This window comes from Chanodichthys erythropterus, chromosome 13, assembly GCF_024489055.1.
Source record: "Chanodichthys erythropterus isolate Z2021 chromosome 13, ASM2448905v1, whole genome shotgun sequence".
In the NCBI taxonomy this organism is placed as follows: domain Eukaryota; kingdom Metazoa; phylum Chordata; class Actinopteri; order Cypriniformes; family Xenocyprididae; genus Chanodichthys; species Chanodichthys erythropterus.
Genome location: NC_090233.1, coordinates 14,559,591 through 14,576,925, shown reverse-complemented (window position 1 = coordinate 14,576,925; position 17,335 = coordinate 14,559,591). Strand labels below are relative to the sequence as shown.

General features: G+C 36.0%; 1 pseudogene; it reads right to left on the bottom strand.

The window, feature by feature from the left end:
* Positions 1-15,546: 15,546 nt before the first annotated feature.
* LOC137033741 (myosin light chain 4 pseudogene) lies at positions 15,547-16,854 on the bottom strand (annotated as a pseudogene).
* Between the last annotated feature and the right edge of the window lie 481 nt (positions 16,855-17,335).

Sequence of the window (17,335 nt, the reverse complement as noted above, 5' to 3'; positions counted from 1 at the left end):
TTTTTTCTTTTTTGAGATTTTGAGCTTTTTGGCTTTTAATAACGTTTTTTTTTTTTTTTTTTTTTTTTTTCCACACTAGTAATAAGAATACATCCAAAACCGACCATTAAGCATTTATTTTTGCCATTTTATCTATTTGTGTAGATTTCAATTACAATACATATTTTAAAGGCCGTTTTCTCAAAATGTGTTTTTTTTTTCTCCTACACTGAGCCATATATCTCCACTTCAGAAGCACCTACATACACCAAATTTTACAGTTTTATTCCTATCAAAATTCTTTGAAGGTTTTTACAGAAGGATTTGTTCATATATAATGTCAAACATTTTATTTCAAAGATTTTTTTTTTTTTTGACTGTTCACAGTATTTTCTGAATTATGGAGTGATAAAAAAAAAGAGATACCCAAAATCCCCTTTGCCTGTAATATGTAAAAAAAAAAAAAAAAAGAAAGAAAAAAAAGAAAGAAAGAAAGAAAGAAAAATAAAAAAAATAAATTGAACCTCAACTTTCATTCAATGTTCAGATTTGTTTACTAGAAATGTATGCAAATTAGTGCATTTTTAAGTAAATAATGCCTCGTTTGCATAGTTAAAATTTTTTAAACATTTTAGAAAACATTAGTAATACAAATTATGTTTGTAATTCTTATTGTAGGCTTAATCAGTCAACTGGGGAAGTATGGTGATAAATATAATTTTTTTTTTTTTGTTTGTTTGTTTGTTTTTCACCTGCAGTGTCTCGCATTAATAATTTTAATAAATATAATAATTTACACTCTGTTATTGTTGCATCCTGTTAATGCACAACAATACTGAGGTGCAAATAGTATCTGTCACTATATACAAGTATAATTACTGTAGCATTTCACCCATATTTAAAATAATAAAAATATACACATATATATATATATATATACACATACACTATAGAATGTCTCTGTTTTTTCCTGGTTTTCGAAGACTTCCTAGTTTTCACACATGGAGGTTTGCTCTGCAGTCTTCCTGACACTTCATGGTGAACACATTTGCTCTGTAGCATCATTATGGAAATTACAAATGGCCCCTCCAAGTGGGTTTGCACATTTGCAGAATGCTTTATTTGATTTCAGCTTTATTAGTCCTGCAGCAGAATTCATTCTGCCAACAGTAGCATGCCAAATGCTTATTAGGGGTGAAGGTGGTGTCTGTGTGTAAACACATGATTTAGCAGTGAAATATAAGCCAGACTGTACTGAAGATTTTTTTCACTATTTCACTATATGGCCTTATACATCTAAATCTGTATAGATGACAGTCATGTATTTCAGCCACATTACAACATTGTCAGGGTTGTGCATCATTCAGAATTGATCTAAGAAAATATTTTAAATTTTTATTCAGTTTTTGAAGTGGAATCGAGGTGAGGAACGTTACATGTGTGGCCTTGTTTCCTTTTTGGAAGGATGAAGGAGAAAAAAAGTTCAACACTCTTACATCATTCAAATAAAAAATAAACACAAATGTGATGTTTATCTAGTCATTTTTGCTTGTTATACTTGAACAGATCATTGAAGGTCAGCAGCAAAGCTATTGGTTCATAAAGTGAGAATAAATACATAAAGTCATTTTATTAAACACATATTTAATTATTGCAGGTTTGCATTATATTCTGAGTTTGCATTTCACAGTTTTTGTTCATTTTGAGGAATACTGAATCAGTTTTTGTGCAGGGGGGATGAGTAAATGCCTGCTCACATTCAGTCGAGAACTAAACCATTTTCTTCAGCGTATGCTTCATCTCAAAAACTCTTCTAGAGAACTGACATAAAACTCATTTAGCCGTGCAAATACTAGCTTCTCGCTCACTGTGACATCAAGGCCAGATTTAAAACAAGACTGGTCTGAATCCTGCTGTCAAAACAAAGAGCGCTGACCTGCTTGTCTCTTTGCTGGGCCAATTTATTCAGCGTTACATGCAGACATAAGTGGAACGGCGACCCCTGAACCGCTCTTCTCCCAAGAAGAACATTGAGTTCCCCGTCCTCTCTTGCCCCGCAGATGAACACAAGCCAGGAAACGCGAGGTGATGAACTGCTGCTTATTTGATAAAAGATCTATTTCCTCAATCATGCTGATGTTGATTTAAGACTCACTCGGCAGGGATGATAAATAATGGATCTGGTTCATCATTGTTTACGGTCTGAGAGCAGCGCCTGACTTTAAACAGATTTCTCATTTTATTCTTCTATTATTTATTTCATTTCTTGAACACTGTTGCTGAGCAGAAAATAAGAATTCATATTCCAATGTGTTTTGAACAGTGAATTGCTAGCTTAACGGATATAATAAATAAATAATGTTTACTTTTCCTATTTAATTGTTACTTCTGAAAGATAAGCAACACCACTTGATGTCCAATGTAAAATCTGTAATTATATATATATATATATATAATTTATACAACAGTTCTGTCTGGTTCTCGAATCTGATTGGCTGATAGCCATTCAATATTTCAGTGATAACAGCAATCCTACTGCCTTTTCACCGTTTGTATCACTCCGCTTGAAGTGATAATTGCTATATGGCTAGCTTAAAATGAACCCAAAATAGTTGGGAAATTAAAAACCAGATGCAATTAGAGGCAACAATAATAGACAAAAGGTGAATGTTTATTAATAAGCTTTAATATTTTATTAATATAAATTTAAGTTTAATAGTTTATTAATATACATTTATTAATAACCAATTTAATAAATGTTTATTGTTTAGTAATTATTCATTGAACATTAATAAATGTTCATTTCCAACATACTTTGGGTTAATTTTAATTAAGCAATACAGTATTTTTTAAACAATAGTTGAGTTAAATAAAACTACCCAGCAGGTTGGGCAAACATTTAACCCAACCGCTGGGTTTGTCCATTTTCAACCCAACTTGGGTTGTTTTTAACCCAGCATTTTTTAGAGTGTAGCAACATTTTAGGTTTGATGGTAATTAACATTTACTGTAACTGATTACACTGATATATGTTTATATATTATATGTTTTGTACAGTCATGATGTCCAGCCTAGGAATATTGACATCATCAAATTGACATTTAAATAAAAAATGTGTTAAAGATTTTGACATTGTATTGCATAGGAGTGCTTGGAGTCGATTGTTTTATTTGTGATAATGTCAACATGCCAAATTGTGTCAAAATCATAACCAATGAAATATTAATAACTGATTATGTTGTAGTCAATGCATGCTTTTTCCTTTAAAGGGTTAGTTCACCCAAAAATGAAATTTATGTCATTAATCACTCTCACTCATGTCGTTCCACACCCGTAAGACCTTCATTCATCTTCAGAACACAAATTAAGATATTTTTGATAAAATCCGATGGCTCAGTGAGGCCTGCTTTGACAGCAAGATAATAAACACTTTCAATGCAAATGCAATGAAAGCTACTAAAGACGTATTTAAAACACGTATTTTCAACCTTAATGTTATGAAGCTACAAATAAACAAAAACTTTACTCAACAATATCAACAAATATTTTGTTTGGAATCATTGGTTCGGAGCGTGTATCAAAATGCCAAAGTCACGCCCCCCAGTGGTGAACTAATGACATTTTGAAACACTTATGATGTAACAAAGCCTCGTTTACTGAAATCAAGTGAATTTGGCACTGATTCGAAACAAAAGATGTGTAAAGTACTGTAGTAATATAAGTGGTAAAAGAGACGCATGACGAATTAAAGTTTCTCACAAATAGCCGAGGTAAATAATAATACATGAGGTGCTTTCACTCAAAACCAAAACACCATGATAGCACAACACGACACTCAAATAATGCAATAAACATTCATTCTTAAGTTAGTGTATTCCTTCAAAAGAGACGCAGTTATGCCTGCAGTTCCAAGGATTCTTGAACTGAGGCCACTTTAGTTTGCAAGTCATTTATTGGGTTTGTGTTCAAACATTAACAGGTTAGCCAAGGATTTTTGGCTGGTAATGGTAATAACAGCAAGACTTTCACAAACTGACCTTGCAGGGTGTCTGCTGGCCAAAAATAAATAAAGCCCCTGATAGGGTCAGGTCTTTTATATAAACCTCAGCTTTAATTCATAATGCAGTGTTCAAATACTTTATATATTGTATATATTAATTAATCACCTTTTTATCGTGGCTTTCCCTCAAGTGCTGTTGAAGGTAAGTAGATCTACATCAGATTAAAGTTTGCTGAGTTAGAGTTACAGATCAAGGTATCTTAAAATTACGTACTCATTAACCACATAGACATATGCAAATATATGAGTATCACACTTATATGCTGTTCAAACACAGCTTCTAGTACATAATAGGGATATTTGCTTCTGTGCAACTACAAATATAAATTTTAACCCCAAAGGTGAAAGAAAAGGAAACACGAGGGCCAATTAATGTTGTTTTGTTATCCACATGCTAGGTTAATCAATATGTTGGATATTCTAAGCCCAAAATGGTGATTAATAAAGTATTCCCTGATTTATTCAGTGTTTTTTCCTGAATCTCACTGTTAAAGGGCAGGCCTGCAGATTGTTTTTCCTTGAAACTGTACAAATCTAGGTTATATCATGTGTTTACTTCACACCTAGGCCACACTACTCTTCAGTTCGATATACTGTGTTTATTTGAACCTCATTTTATGGCGAAATATTCAATCAATGTTGCAAGTTTTTCCCTTCAGACCGATCCACAGGACTTCATATCTGATGTTCCTCATTATAGAATCTCGAGATATTTTGTTTATTGTGGGCAGAAAATGAGGGAGTGCCTTAATAAGACATTCATTTCCAACTGATTTATTTCCCAAATGATGACAGTGCATGGATAAATTACATATATTGCATTGTATTGCAATAATAAGGACAGTACAATTGCAAGCAGCTTGAAGTACATGTTCATTATAAAACAGACATTTTTGGATTTATTTATATCAGGATGTGTCATAAAATGTTTTTTTTAATATAGAAAAAATGTGTCTTGTCTACATGGCTGCTATTGTAAAACTGGATTTGCAGATATTGTGTTTTCTCAACATCTAATCAACTACTGACAAACACGTTTTTATTGAGTCATTTAAACATTAATATGTCTTTGGTAGGCTTTAGTCTTCAAACACATTAAATGCACAAATTCATGTCATTTTATATTTATATGTAATGCATTCCCCCCCGAATCTCTTTGATGTAATATATTTACTTGAAGCCTAGCTGAGATTTTAAAAAGTTAATATGATTAACAACATATTATGTACACAGTTCTCCGAGGCTGGTTAATGGTCACATGTCATGCAGGTTAACAAATAAAATAATGTTTTATTAGGGGCCAAACACTGGAGGTGTGATGATTGTGTCCGTTAACGTTCTCATTCTTCTTCTTCTGCTCTGGGAATATAAGGCAGCCCATAGAACCACTTGTGGGAAAGTTATGAAATTTGGCACACTGATAGAGGACAGTCCCATCATTAACTACAGCAAATTTGGTGTCTCTAGATCAAACTCTCTAGCGCCACCACCGGTCCAAAATTTCACTCCTGTTTATGGTAATAACTTTTGAATCATAAGGGTTAGAAACATTTTTTTTTCTTCTTCTTCTTTTTCCTGATTCCTTGGCTAAATACAATTTGATTGCACCCTATGACATAATTTTCTGTCATGAAACATTTTCAAACTCCCTCTAGACGGTTGCTCCAATTTTCATGGAAATCAAATCAGATCATCTTCACACTATGCTGGCAAAAATATTATAAGTAGCTTTTTGATAAACCCAACCATTCTCCAATAATGCATAAACAATTTGAAGAAGAGCATGCCAAATTGGACATGAGGCTATATCTCCACAATGCTTTTGCGTTTAGTCCAGAGAAAATGGTTATTTTTGCTTATAATTTCCAAACGGTTTGTTCAATAATTATAAAACATCTTATTAGATTCAGGGCAGCATGATGAGTTGAATTAAATCCAATTTTACCATACTGGCCATTTTGCATGTTGCTGTATTTTTTGGAATGCATTAGCATATAATTACGAAACTCAGTATGAGTGTCTGAGAAGTTTTGAGAAAGTGCCACCTAATGGTGAAATCAAATATTCATATGTTCATAACTTTTCATGGAACTCCTGAATGCTTGCTGAGTCCAACAGCACCTAACATGCTAGGTTTCAGCTTATGGTTTGTGCAATGTTACGATTTAACTTAAAAAAAAACGTTTGCAAATATATTTGAAACCGTTTGTCCGATCGAGATGAAACCACCATAGGGAATTCTGAAACATAGGTCGTTGGCTAAATGTTAAACCGCAAATGCCAAAATTTTGATAGTAAGTGTTTACTAAGGCAGTTTACATTTTTATGAATTCATTATTTTTCATCAACTCACAAACAGTTCTTTCACAATAATGCAATGTTTAATGCTCTTCATGTTGTTGATAATAAAGAATGGAATATGTTTTCTTTCTCTTTGTATTTTTATATCAGTATAGTACAAGATCACTCAAATCATTGTGATACATGAGTTAGGTCAAAAGTAATCTTAAAGCAATCAAAAAGTAGTCCGATTAGAACACCTAAAATGTATAATGTGATTGATTTACAATATTAACTACAATTTTTATCATGTAATTTGCAATCAGTAATGGACTACAACTTGTGACCATATATGCAGCACTGAAAATAAACAGCTGCCCATGTAAATATTCAATAACACAGTACACTGTCATCAAATAATTATATAAAACCAAGGTTGCTTGTTAAAACCTTCCTAATCTCATGTTTATGTGCATAAAACTGACATTCTGCTCATATTCAGAAGCAAAACTCTGTGCACCCCACACATGTTATTATTTTATAGTATTAAGCTTCACAGGCTAATTAATGCACTCGCATCCCATAAACTCTGGTTTGTATTAGTAGGATTTTCTAAACCCTAAATTAATAGCAATTTCTTTTACTAATACCTTTGAATTAGTTTCCGTCTGTGCCTTTGCCTCAGGATGTCTTCTCTTTCTCATTTTCCATGAGTGTAATGTGTATTGAGCACCTTTCATAACATCCTCCGTGTGCCTCGGGCCAATTAAAGACTTAGAGATAATGGTCTGCAACTATTTCATTGTTTTGTCTTTTGCTCTTTGGTGCTGAGAGGCAATTCTTAACATCAAGAAAAAAAAAAAAAAATGTTATTGCAGTCTAATTTCATTCTGTATGGCTTAACCTCACAATCTAGCATTTATTCCTGAAAGAAAGAAAAAAAAATAGATACTATACAACAATCAGAACAGACTGCTCTCCCTGTGTAAAAGAGAGAAATAAAGTGTATCTCACATAAGAGTCCAACTTTATAGAGTTAGAGTCATGTTTTTTTTTTTAAAGTATTTGCATGACAATAAAGCACATTTTCACCCACAACATTACACGTGGTGTAAAAGAAAACGTGATTCATCAGACCAGGCCACCTTCATCCATTGCTTCGTGGTCCAGTTCTGATGCTCACGTGTCCATTTGCTAGTTCAAGTCCATTTGCACAAATAATGTCTCATTCAACAAACTTATTACGTTTCAGTTCTTGTGTCAAAAAAAAAAATATGAAAGCAAAGAACATAAAAGTTAATTATTTTTGCACTGACAATAACACAGCTATTGCTCATTGAAACCATAGTATTCCTGTAGCCTGAAGTCTAAATGTACATGACGACAATTTACAAAAAAACAGAAAGATTCTTTCTTTGTGCAGATGACAACATTAAAAACGCTGTATTATGCATGCCAGGTCAGTAGTTGGCGATGCCACTTTATAAAGAAAAACTCTGCAATTGTGCACTTACTCATTATTTAACAGAGCACTTGCGCCAAACACGCATGCCTATAGACTAAACACGTAATGCACATGTGCATGCCGTCACCGCTTTCACAGATCTGCGTTTTTGTAGTTCACGCAGAGACGATAACAATATCATTTTCAAAAACTTCCACTTTGAAACTCATTTTTCTTTTCAGTCCCCCAAAATGCCATTGTCTTGTAAGGTTTTCCGTTTTTATTTGAAAAGTGTCATGTAAACTGCCCCTATTTCTTGATTATTTGTGACAGAAGTCTTACAGTCCTGTTTGGCTTGTGTCGTTCACTTGCCATGTGTTCTGCCTTGTTTTGTTTGGGCACATGATCTGGGTCATGTCATGTTGATGTGTCTTTCGTTGTGTTTTCAGTCTCATATCTTAGCCCGCCCACCTGCTGTCCCATGTTATCCTCCTCATTTCATTCCCTATTAATTCTCCTTGTGCGTTCTGTCCTGCACTGGTCCATGCACTAATGTTTGATCAGACTGTCTGCTGTGATTAGTGCTTTTCTTTGGTTGTCTTTTGTTTGCGGTGTATTAGTTTTGTTGCTTTTTTGTCCTCTCGTGGGTGTTTGGTTTACCAGTCCTGTTGGCTGAATCTGGGATTATTTGTTTTGTTATCTTGCCCAGTTTGGTTTATGAGTAAATCTGTATTCTTCATCACACTGTCTGCGCTCGGGCTTTGTTCACAAATCTTGAAGTGTTAGTTGGACATTTTTAATGCAAAAAAGGGGTGGAAAATAAATCATAACTTCTCTACAACTCCTATCTGTGATACACCGATGTCTCACTCCATCCTGACCGTGACATTTCGTCAGCAGCTCTGTTTCCTCAGCAGTCGTGCTGTCAGGACAGTTGCACCATGAACACAGTTGTTTAAAAGCAAAAGGAAAGCTATAAGTTGCAGCAACTTTGAGCCGAGAACCAGGACAGCCAGATAACATCATCACAGGCCACTGTCACCCACCGGCCCCGGGGAGAATATTACACCTGGAGACACAGAGCAGGACTGACCAGTTTCAAGAACACCTTTGGTAAAATAATGCGATTTGACAGCAGCTTGGTTTCAATGTTGTTGCACCGCAGGAGGAGTGATTGCTGAGTGTCGATGTGATGTTTGCAGCTTTTTTATTCAATTAAATGCAATTCATTTATCAACAGAAATATATTTGTTCTGAGCCATATCGAGTTTGGAAATACTGCTCACTATGAGAGAGTTTAACAACTGCGAAGGTCAATTCATGAACCTGCAATTCAGAATTCTACTGTTGATACACAGGAAATAAAGTTCTCTTACTTGCTGATAGTTTCCATGGAAACAACCACTATGTTCTTGATATCTTTTTGAGGCAATAAAACCTATTGAGAAATACCATACTTCATCCTTACTACTGTAGAGTAAACATTGAGCACAAGACTAATTTGACTTGGAGAGCTAACTTCTTATGAATGTGCGCTAGACAGTATTCAAACTTTCTTTTTGGAATTAAATGTTTATTATGCCAATCGGCAAGAAAAGAAATACCTTTTTAATTAATTGTATTCAGCAGTGATGAACAAAGTAAACGAAGAGAGGTCATATCAATCACGAGTTAAATATGGAGTACCGCAAGGCTCAGTACTAGGACCGTTGCTTTTCACTCTGTACATGCTAGCGTTGGGAGATATCATTAGGAAGCATGCCGTTAGTTTTCACTGTTACGCTGATGATACTCAGCTCTATATTTCTTCACCTGATGAAACTTACCAGTTCACAAAATTAACGGAATGCATAGCTGATATAAAAAAAAAAAAATGGATGACTAGTAATTTCCTACTACTAAAAAAATTCTAATTATTGGACTAAAAACTTTTTCACATAATAACCTAGAATATTGTCTAACACTTGATGGCTGCTCTGTTAAGTCTTCGTCTTCAGTTAGGAACCTGGGTGTGCTCTGTGATACCAATCTTTCATTTGAAGGCCATGTTACTAGCATCTGTAAAACCTCTTTCTTCCATCTTACAAATATATCTAAACTATGTCAAATGCAGAGCAGTTAGTTCATGCGTTCATGACCTCAAGGTTAGATTACTGTAACGCTCTACTGGGTGGTTGTTCTGCTCGCTTGATAAACAAACTACAGCAGGTCCAAAATGCACGGATCCATTATACTCTTACACATGTTTTTTTTTTTTTTTCAACTGTTTACGTTCACTTAAAACATAACTTATGTGAATACTCACCAAGACAGCATTTCGACATTATTTTGTGTGTATTTGACTGTTTAAGTGCAATAAAACATAAGAAAAAGGAAAAAAAAAAGCAGCGAAACTCAAATAGGCGGCTTTATATATGCGCATAAATCTGTGGGAATGAGTAAAATTATGTGCAATATGTGCAATCCCGCACTGAAATTCAAGGCCTGTAACACCTACTAGAACTAGGAAGTATGACCATATTAGCCCAGTTCTGTCATCACTGCATTGGCTTCCTGCTAAACACCGTATAGATTTTAAAATCTTACTACAAAGCACTAAATGGTTTATCTCCCCAGTACCTGAGCGAGCTCTTAATGCATTATAGTCCTTCACTTGTGATCTCAGAATTCAGGCCAGCTGATAATACCTAGAATATCAGAATCAACCGCAGGCGGTCGATCCTTCTCCTATTTAGCACCTAAACTAATACTATTCCTATCACCATTCGGGAAGCAGACACACTGTCAGTTTAAATCTAGACTAAAAACCTGTTTAACCTGGCATACACATAACACATTATCTACTTCTATAATTCAAATCATGTAAATATTTAGGCTGCATAGATTAGGTCAGCCGGAACCGGGAACACTTCCCATAACACTTGATGTACTCACGACATCATAAGAAGAATGGCATCTACGCTAATATTAGTCTCTGTTTATACCAGATCCAGGCTGTATCCAGTTGAGATGAAGGACCTGCATCTAGACATGATGATAACGCAGCCCTGAAGTGTCAACTAAACTATCTCCTGTGAAGGCCTCCTTCCCTTTCCTTTTCCTGTGTATAAATAAAATGTTATCAAAATGATTGCAGTTCGTATGGATCTGCAGAAACAACTTATTTTGTCTGTATTATGCGGACCAGATATAACTTTTTAAAAAAGACCAAGCTTCTGTGCACATACACACTCAAACACGCAAACCAATAGACTAAACACGTAAATTAATTGCAAGAATGCAATATTTGGTTTTCAGTAGGAAAGGTGTAATTTAAGTGACTCCTAAAGTAATAATTAACCATTTTTACAGCGGAAGTGATTCAATCAAAAACCAACTTTAGCGCGATAATAATTTTCCCATCATCACTGTGAAGCCGCTTTGAAACAATATGTATTGTGAAGAGCGCTATATAAATGAAGATGACTTGACTTGACCAGTGGAGAGATCTTGCTCAAAATACTGATATTTCACCAATGCAAATACAAACTAGAGCTGTTTTGCCGGACTCTCGCTTAATGAGACTGATTATCTGTTTAATATTTAATCCATTCACGGTTAATCATACAAATTAGCTTTGGGATCTCATTTGCACTTCTACATCTAAAATTTTCAAGATTTGTTTGGACATGATCTGTATACATATTGTTTCATATCATGCCAAATGAAAAAGCTAAATTATTAGTATTAGAATAAGAAAAAATAATTGAATCATGCTCCTCACAAAAAAAAAAAAAAAAACACTCCCAGAAAAAGACTCTCACTGGGGTGGTACCCTTTCAAAAGGTACTAGTATGTATACTTGAGGTACTAATATGCTCCCATCAGGTGTAAATAAGGTACAAAGGTGTACTTTTTGAAACGATATTGCCCCTGTGACCATTTCTGAGAGTGTATGAATGATTATTTGATTCCTTGAACAATGTCAGTGTCTCGTTTCATCAGAAGTACAACTGACGTCTGACCTCGACGGACTCGACAGGAGAAATGAACCGGAAAAGATTTCCACATGAAAGAAGGCGGAGTCTCAGAACCACACCTACCTATTACATCATCACCAAGGACCAATGGTATTACAAAGGTTTTTACCGGCCATAGTGAACTTTTATGTAAAGTTGCCTTTAGCAAGGTGTTTTGAACTCTCAAAACAATCTCCAAAGAACTTGGCCTGATTTAGTTTGAAATGACATCATATCAGTTCATTCTTCAATTTTGCTTGAAGTATATCGGGGCTTTAACTCATTAAGGTCTTAACCCCTTTACACTAGTGTGTTTTCGTTTTAAAACGCATAACTTTGGCTACAGTTACTTACAGAGCCTTTTTTAGTTTGAAAACGCTGGGGTTGCATTTCAGTGTAAACAAACAAAAAAGAAGACTTTTAAAAACGATGGCGTGGCTGCCCACGTTCACTCTGTGTATCCTTGACGAGCGTGTAAACAATAACACAGAGACTGAACTGCAATCTTTGCTGGCTTTGTAGTCATTTTCAGCTATTGTGCAGTTAAACTCTGCATGTTTTTATACTGCAGGTGCGAGAGGCAGCTGTTTGCACTTGTACGCGCATGCCCAGTGTGCATGAATGATCATGTGTCGTGTTTGCGATTGTGAAACACCAGTGCACTAGAAGTGTTGTTTTTGGCGGCCTGTTTTAATTTTAGTTTTAGCCTAGTCTTTGTGTCAAGCTGTCATTTTAGTTTTTATTAGTTTTAGTCACGTTCATACTCTTTTTAGTCTAGTCAAGTTTCAGTCGACTAAAAGTCTGAGCATTTTAATCTTATTTTAGTCAGAATTATCCATGACTATTTTTTTCTAGTTTTAGTCGACGAAAACTGATGACATTTTAGTCTAATTTTAGTCAATGAAAATTTTATTTTAGTCTCTTTTTAGTAATGCAATTCTATTTAACCCAGTCAATATAGTATCTAGTAGTATAGACAAAACCAACATTTTCTTTTAGCCAAACCCATTTCAAACAAGGTTATCTTATTATATTGTTACCTTATAGATAATCCCTTATAATGCATTGAGATGTCTCTTAACCCTTTAAGACCTGAAGGCGTTTTTAGAGTTTTTTTTTTTTTTTTTTTTTCTTTTTCTGAGCGACATACACAAAAGTAAAGACTCGTAACTCCAAAACTGTAGCAAGGAGAGTCAAAAGGTAGGTATCAATTGATAGAACACTTTTTTTTTTTTTTTTTAGAAAATATAAATTACATTACAACATTTTCATGCTGAAAAACTACTGATAAAAGACAATATATATTATATATATAATATTATAATTTTTTAAATTTTTTTATTTGACATGGAATTACTCAGGAAGGCAATAAGATCTGAGAAAAATAATTTTTTGGTGATGCTTTCCTACATGTGAGCTGCATCTTTTTCAAATTTTGTGGTGATACAGTGTTATTCATTTTTTCACAGCTAGATGGCGCCCACAGGCGGTAAACTCCGGTTTAGAGGCACTTCTCAGCAATCGTTAGGAGTTTTAAAAAATGGCTAGATTAATTAAAAAGCTGAGTTTCTAAGCTTTAAGATGATTCCTATTTTGTGTTATTCCATGTTGGAAAACGAACATGGATGAGTCTGGGATCATTAGATACACAATGCATCCCGGAAAGATGAGACATGTTTTTAGCCAAGTATGTTAAATCTTTCCATGAGTAATATCTTGTGATCACTGCAATATATTATGTTGACTTTGGATTCATTTTAATCGTAAGAATCTGCTTTAAATAATGCACTTTCTATGATTTGTGCATTTTTCATGAAGTTATGAGCACGTGAAATCTACATATTTACCTACATATTGGTCCCTTTCTCTATGTCAGAGGAAGTGACGTCGCCTGCGTCTGCACAGTGAGACCTGAAGTGAGACACAGGAAACAGAAATACTGCAAAATAATAATAATAACGCGACTAAACGAGACGAAATAACGTTATAACATTTCGTCTTGTCTCATTTTGGTTAATGAAACTGAAGAGACATTTTAGCATAGTTTTTATTTTGTAAACCACATTTTGTCTCGTTTTTATTCTTCAACAATATTGCATTATACATTTAATTATCATCATCGTCACATTACCAGTATTTACGTTGCGTCTCGTCTCGTATTATCACATGATAAAGGTTCATTGACGAAGATATTTAGTCATAATTTTCGTTGACGAAAGCAAAACTACACACTAGTGTAAACAGGGCCCAAATCTCTGTCTTAAACCACCACATATCCAGCTATCGCAGTCTGCATCCCATCTTGTTGCATATAAACGAGCACCGTTTCACCAACCTGGACAGACTCCGATTCAGTCCCGGATCTACATCACAGGAGTGTCGAGTCCTGTCGAGAAGCCCCGGCGAATCACGGAAGTCTCTCACACCACCACTGTTTGTGTTCGGAGGTGTGAAACTCATGTTTATGGTCTGTCATATAGAGGCCGAGCCAAGTGTGTGCCTGACGCGGGGATCACAGACGGGAGACTTGGGGCAGCTGTCAGCCTGATGACAGGAGGATGGTGTTTAAAGATCACCCCCTGTCCCTCTCCTGCGCATTTGGCCACCCTTTCAAGTGCTCTCTCTCTCCCTACATCCCACAGATAGCTGCATTTCCTAAGTACACAGCTGGAAGACCTGCCTCTCCTGAGCCGAGATTACATAGCCTACATTCCTATTGATGCACGGACACAGTCCTTGCGCCTGGCCTTCGTATAGAGAGAAGCTCCATACCTCATCAAAGTGAAATCCCAAGGTGTCTTCAAAAGCAGCCCAGACTCTGCAGGACTGTATGGGAAAAGGTCACAGATTCAAAAGTGCGTGAGTTATGTTCGGCAAGACTGCTTCCATATCAGAGCTAAATGTGATTCATTATGGAAGTGAATCAAAACTTCATTAAGAATGTGTCATTGTACTAATAGCACAGAGGTTAGTTTTAATACAAAATACTTGCAAGTGATCATTAATTAGAGCACCTTTTTTTTTTTTTTTACCAATTTCAGACTTTCGATACGCCGAGACCAGACGTGTAGTGGTTTGGGGCAGTGTTGCGATGTGGAAACAAATGTTGTGTTACCTCATTACCATGCAACCACTGAATTGCATTAAAATTGGAGCTTTAAGCAATAGTTCACCCATAATTAACTATAAGTCAGTTTCATGTATTTTTAAACGGTATCGAGCCATGTCAATTACATCAAATACTGTTGGTTCTCGTCTGTGCCATTGATTTTAAAGCGAGCATGGCACATCTTGTGCTAATTTGTGTGAACAAGAATGAGAATCAATTGTGAGATTTCCAATGAGCAACAAATTCAGTTTCTATCTATTCCTCACACAAAGCTATGGCTTCAAAAGACTATAGTATAAATTAGCCTTTTTGAGCTTGACAGAAGTACAGTACAACCAGGACTTGCCATTAACACCTTGACTTTTATATATAACATACATTGTTCAATTATAGTCTTTTAAAAAAAAAAAAGTCATCTGAAATAATAAAGTAAATGCAATGTAGTGTTGTCAAAAACACATATGATATTGATACTAAAATATCTGAAATGCTTCCAATACTCATTTACCGCAGAATAGATACACGATACCAGCTGCGCTTTCTCGCTTCGAGTTGATACACAAACCTGCCTCGTTTCATTTGCTCTGAATGAATATTGTTGGTGTTACAGGCCTTGAATTTCAGTGCGGGATTGCACATATTGCACATAATTTTACTCATTCCCACAGATTTATGTGCATACATAAAGCCGCCTCTTTGAGTTTTGCTGTTTTTTTTGTTTTTTTTTTCTTATGTTTTATTGCACTTAAACATTCAAATACACACAAAATAATGTCGAAATGCCAGTCTTGGTGAGTATTCACATAAACACAGTCAGTTATGTTTTAAGTGAACATAAACAGTTGAGAAAGAAAAAGCATGTGTAAGAGTATAATGGATCCGTGAGTTAACATCAAAAATATCTATATCTCAGTTTTTCCCTAAGGTATTGATGTCAAAATGTTGGCCAGTGAATATGTTGAATGGCACAACATAAGGCAATCTTGTGCATTCTTCAAAAAAAAATAATAAAGTGAAGTCCATGCCAATCAGTTTGCTTTTATTGTTTGCACTTTTTTTTTGTGTGTGTGTGTGACTGAACACATATGCATTGGACAAAATCTACAAAACATATTCACAGAAGTCAGAATGTATAGAAAAATGGTCTTGTAGTGGAAAAGAAAGTGTTTGTGGAAACACAGAACGTCAATGTGATGTTTGGCACCATTTTAAATACTATTATTCAAACAATTGTTGTAAGTAGTATTTACCCACACTGATTATTTACCCAGCCCCTAAAAAAAGTCCAGTTCAACCTGACAGGATATGTTTGACAAATGAAGAATAATTGATGCAGCCATTCGCGTCCTCTTGCCCGGCCATCAGTCGATCCACCTCGTCCTCTGTCATCCGCTCGCCCAGCGTGGCCAGGACGTGCCGTAGCTCGGCCCCCATGATGGTTCCATTGCCCTCCTTGTCAAAAACTCTCAGTCCTTCCACAAAATCCTCAAAGTTGCCCTGATCCTTCGAGCGGGAGATATGCTGCAGCATTGGCAAGAAGGTCTCAAAGTCCACCAGTTTGGAATTCATTTCCTCCGCTCTGGGTTTTCCCAGGACCTTCAGCACATCTGCGTTGGTTGGGTTTTGGCCCAAAGCTCGCATCACGTCCCCGCACTGGGCGTACGTAATCTTCATCTCTCCTTTCGGCGTGCGGTCGAACAGTTGAAATGCCTCTTTGAACTCTTCGATCTGGTCCGCGGAGTACTCCAGAGTGATGGACTTGGGATCGAATGGGGGTTCTACGGGAGCTTCGGGTTCCGGCGGTGGAGCTGGTTTGGGGGCCGTCGGAGCCGGAGCGGCCTCTTTCTTGGGTTCAGCCTTCTTGGGTTCTGGCTTCTTGGGCTCAACTTTCTTGGGAGCCATGGTGATGAAGTGAAGAGTCTCCGGGATGAGCAGGGAGAGTCAGAAACAGCAGACTGGATGGCAGGGAGCAGCTCAGGGCAGATTGTCTGTTAAAGCTTTTATATCATTTGACCCCAGGGAGGAGAGATCAGCCTGACAAGCAGGTCCTATAACACACTATAAAAGGAAGAAATCCAAAATAGACCTGGGCGGCGGTGGCGTCAACAATGAGCTATTGTTCCCAGCTGCCACTGATAGTGACACAGAGACTCCTATCAAAGCCCTACCCGGTGCTCTGGGTTTAAACAGACTGAACTACTCATTCATGAGCAATGCTTGTATTAACAACCAGCCATCCAAGGGCTCTTCTGAAACACTGGTTAAGTGTCAGAATATTTTCACACATTTTGATATTATCACTGTCGTTCTCCACTCCTGCAATAAAATGTCTTTAAACTTGTCTTTGTAAATGCAAACTTGGTAACCCTTGGTAAGACATCCTGTTGCCTAACATTGCAATAAACGTTGCATCTACATGCCAGCTAACTCTCAATAGAGTATTAGACTTTTTTAATATCTGCTAA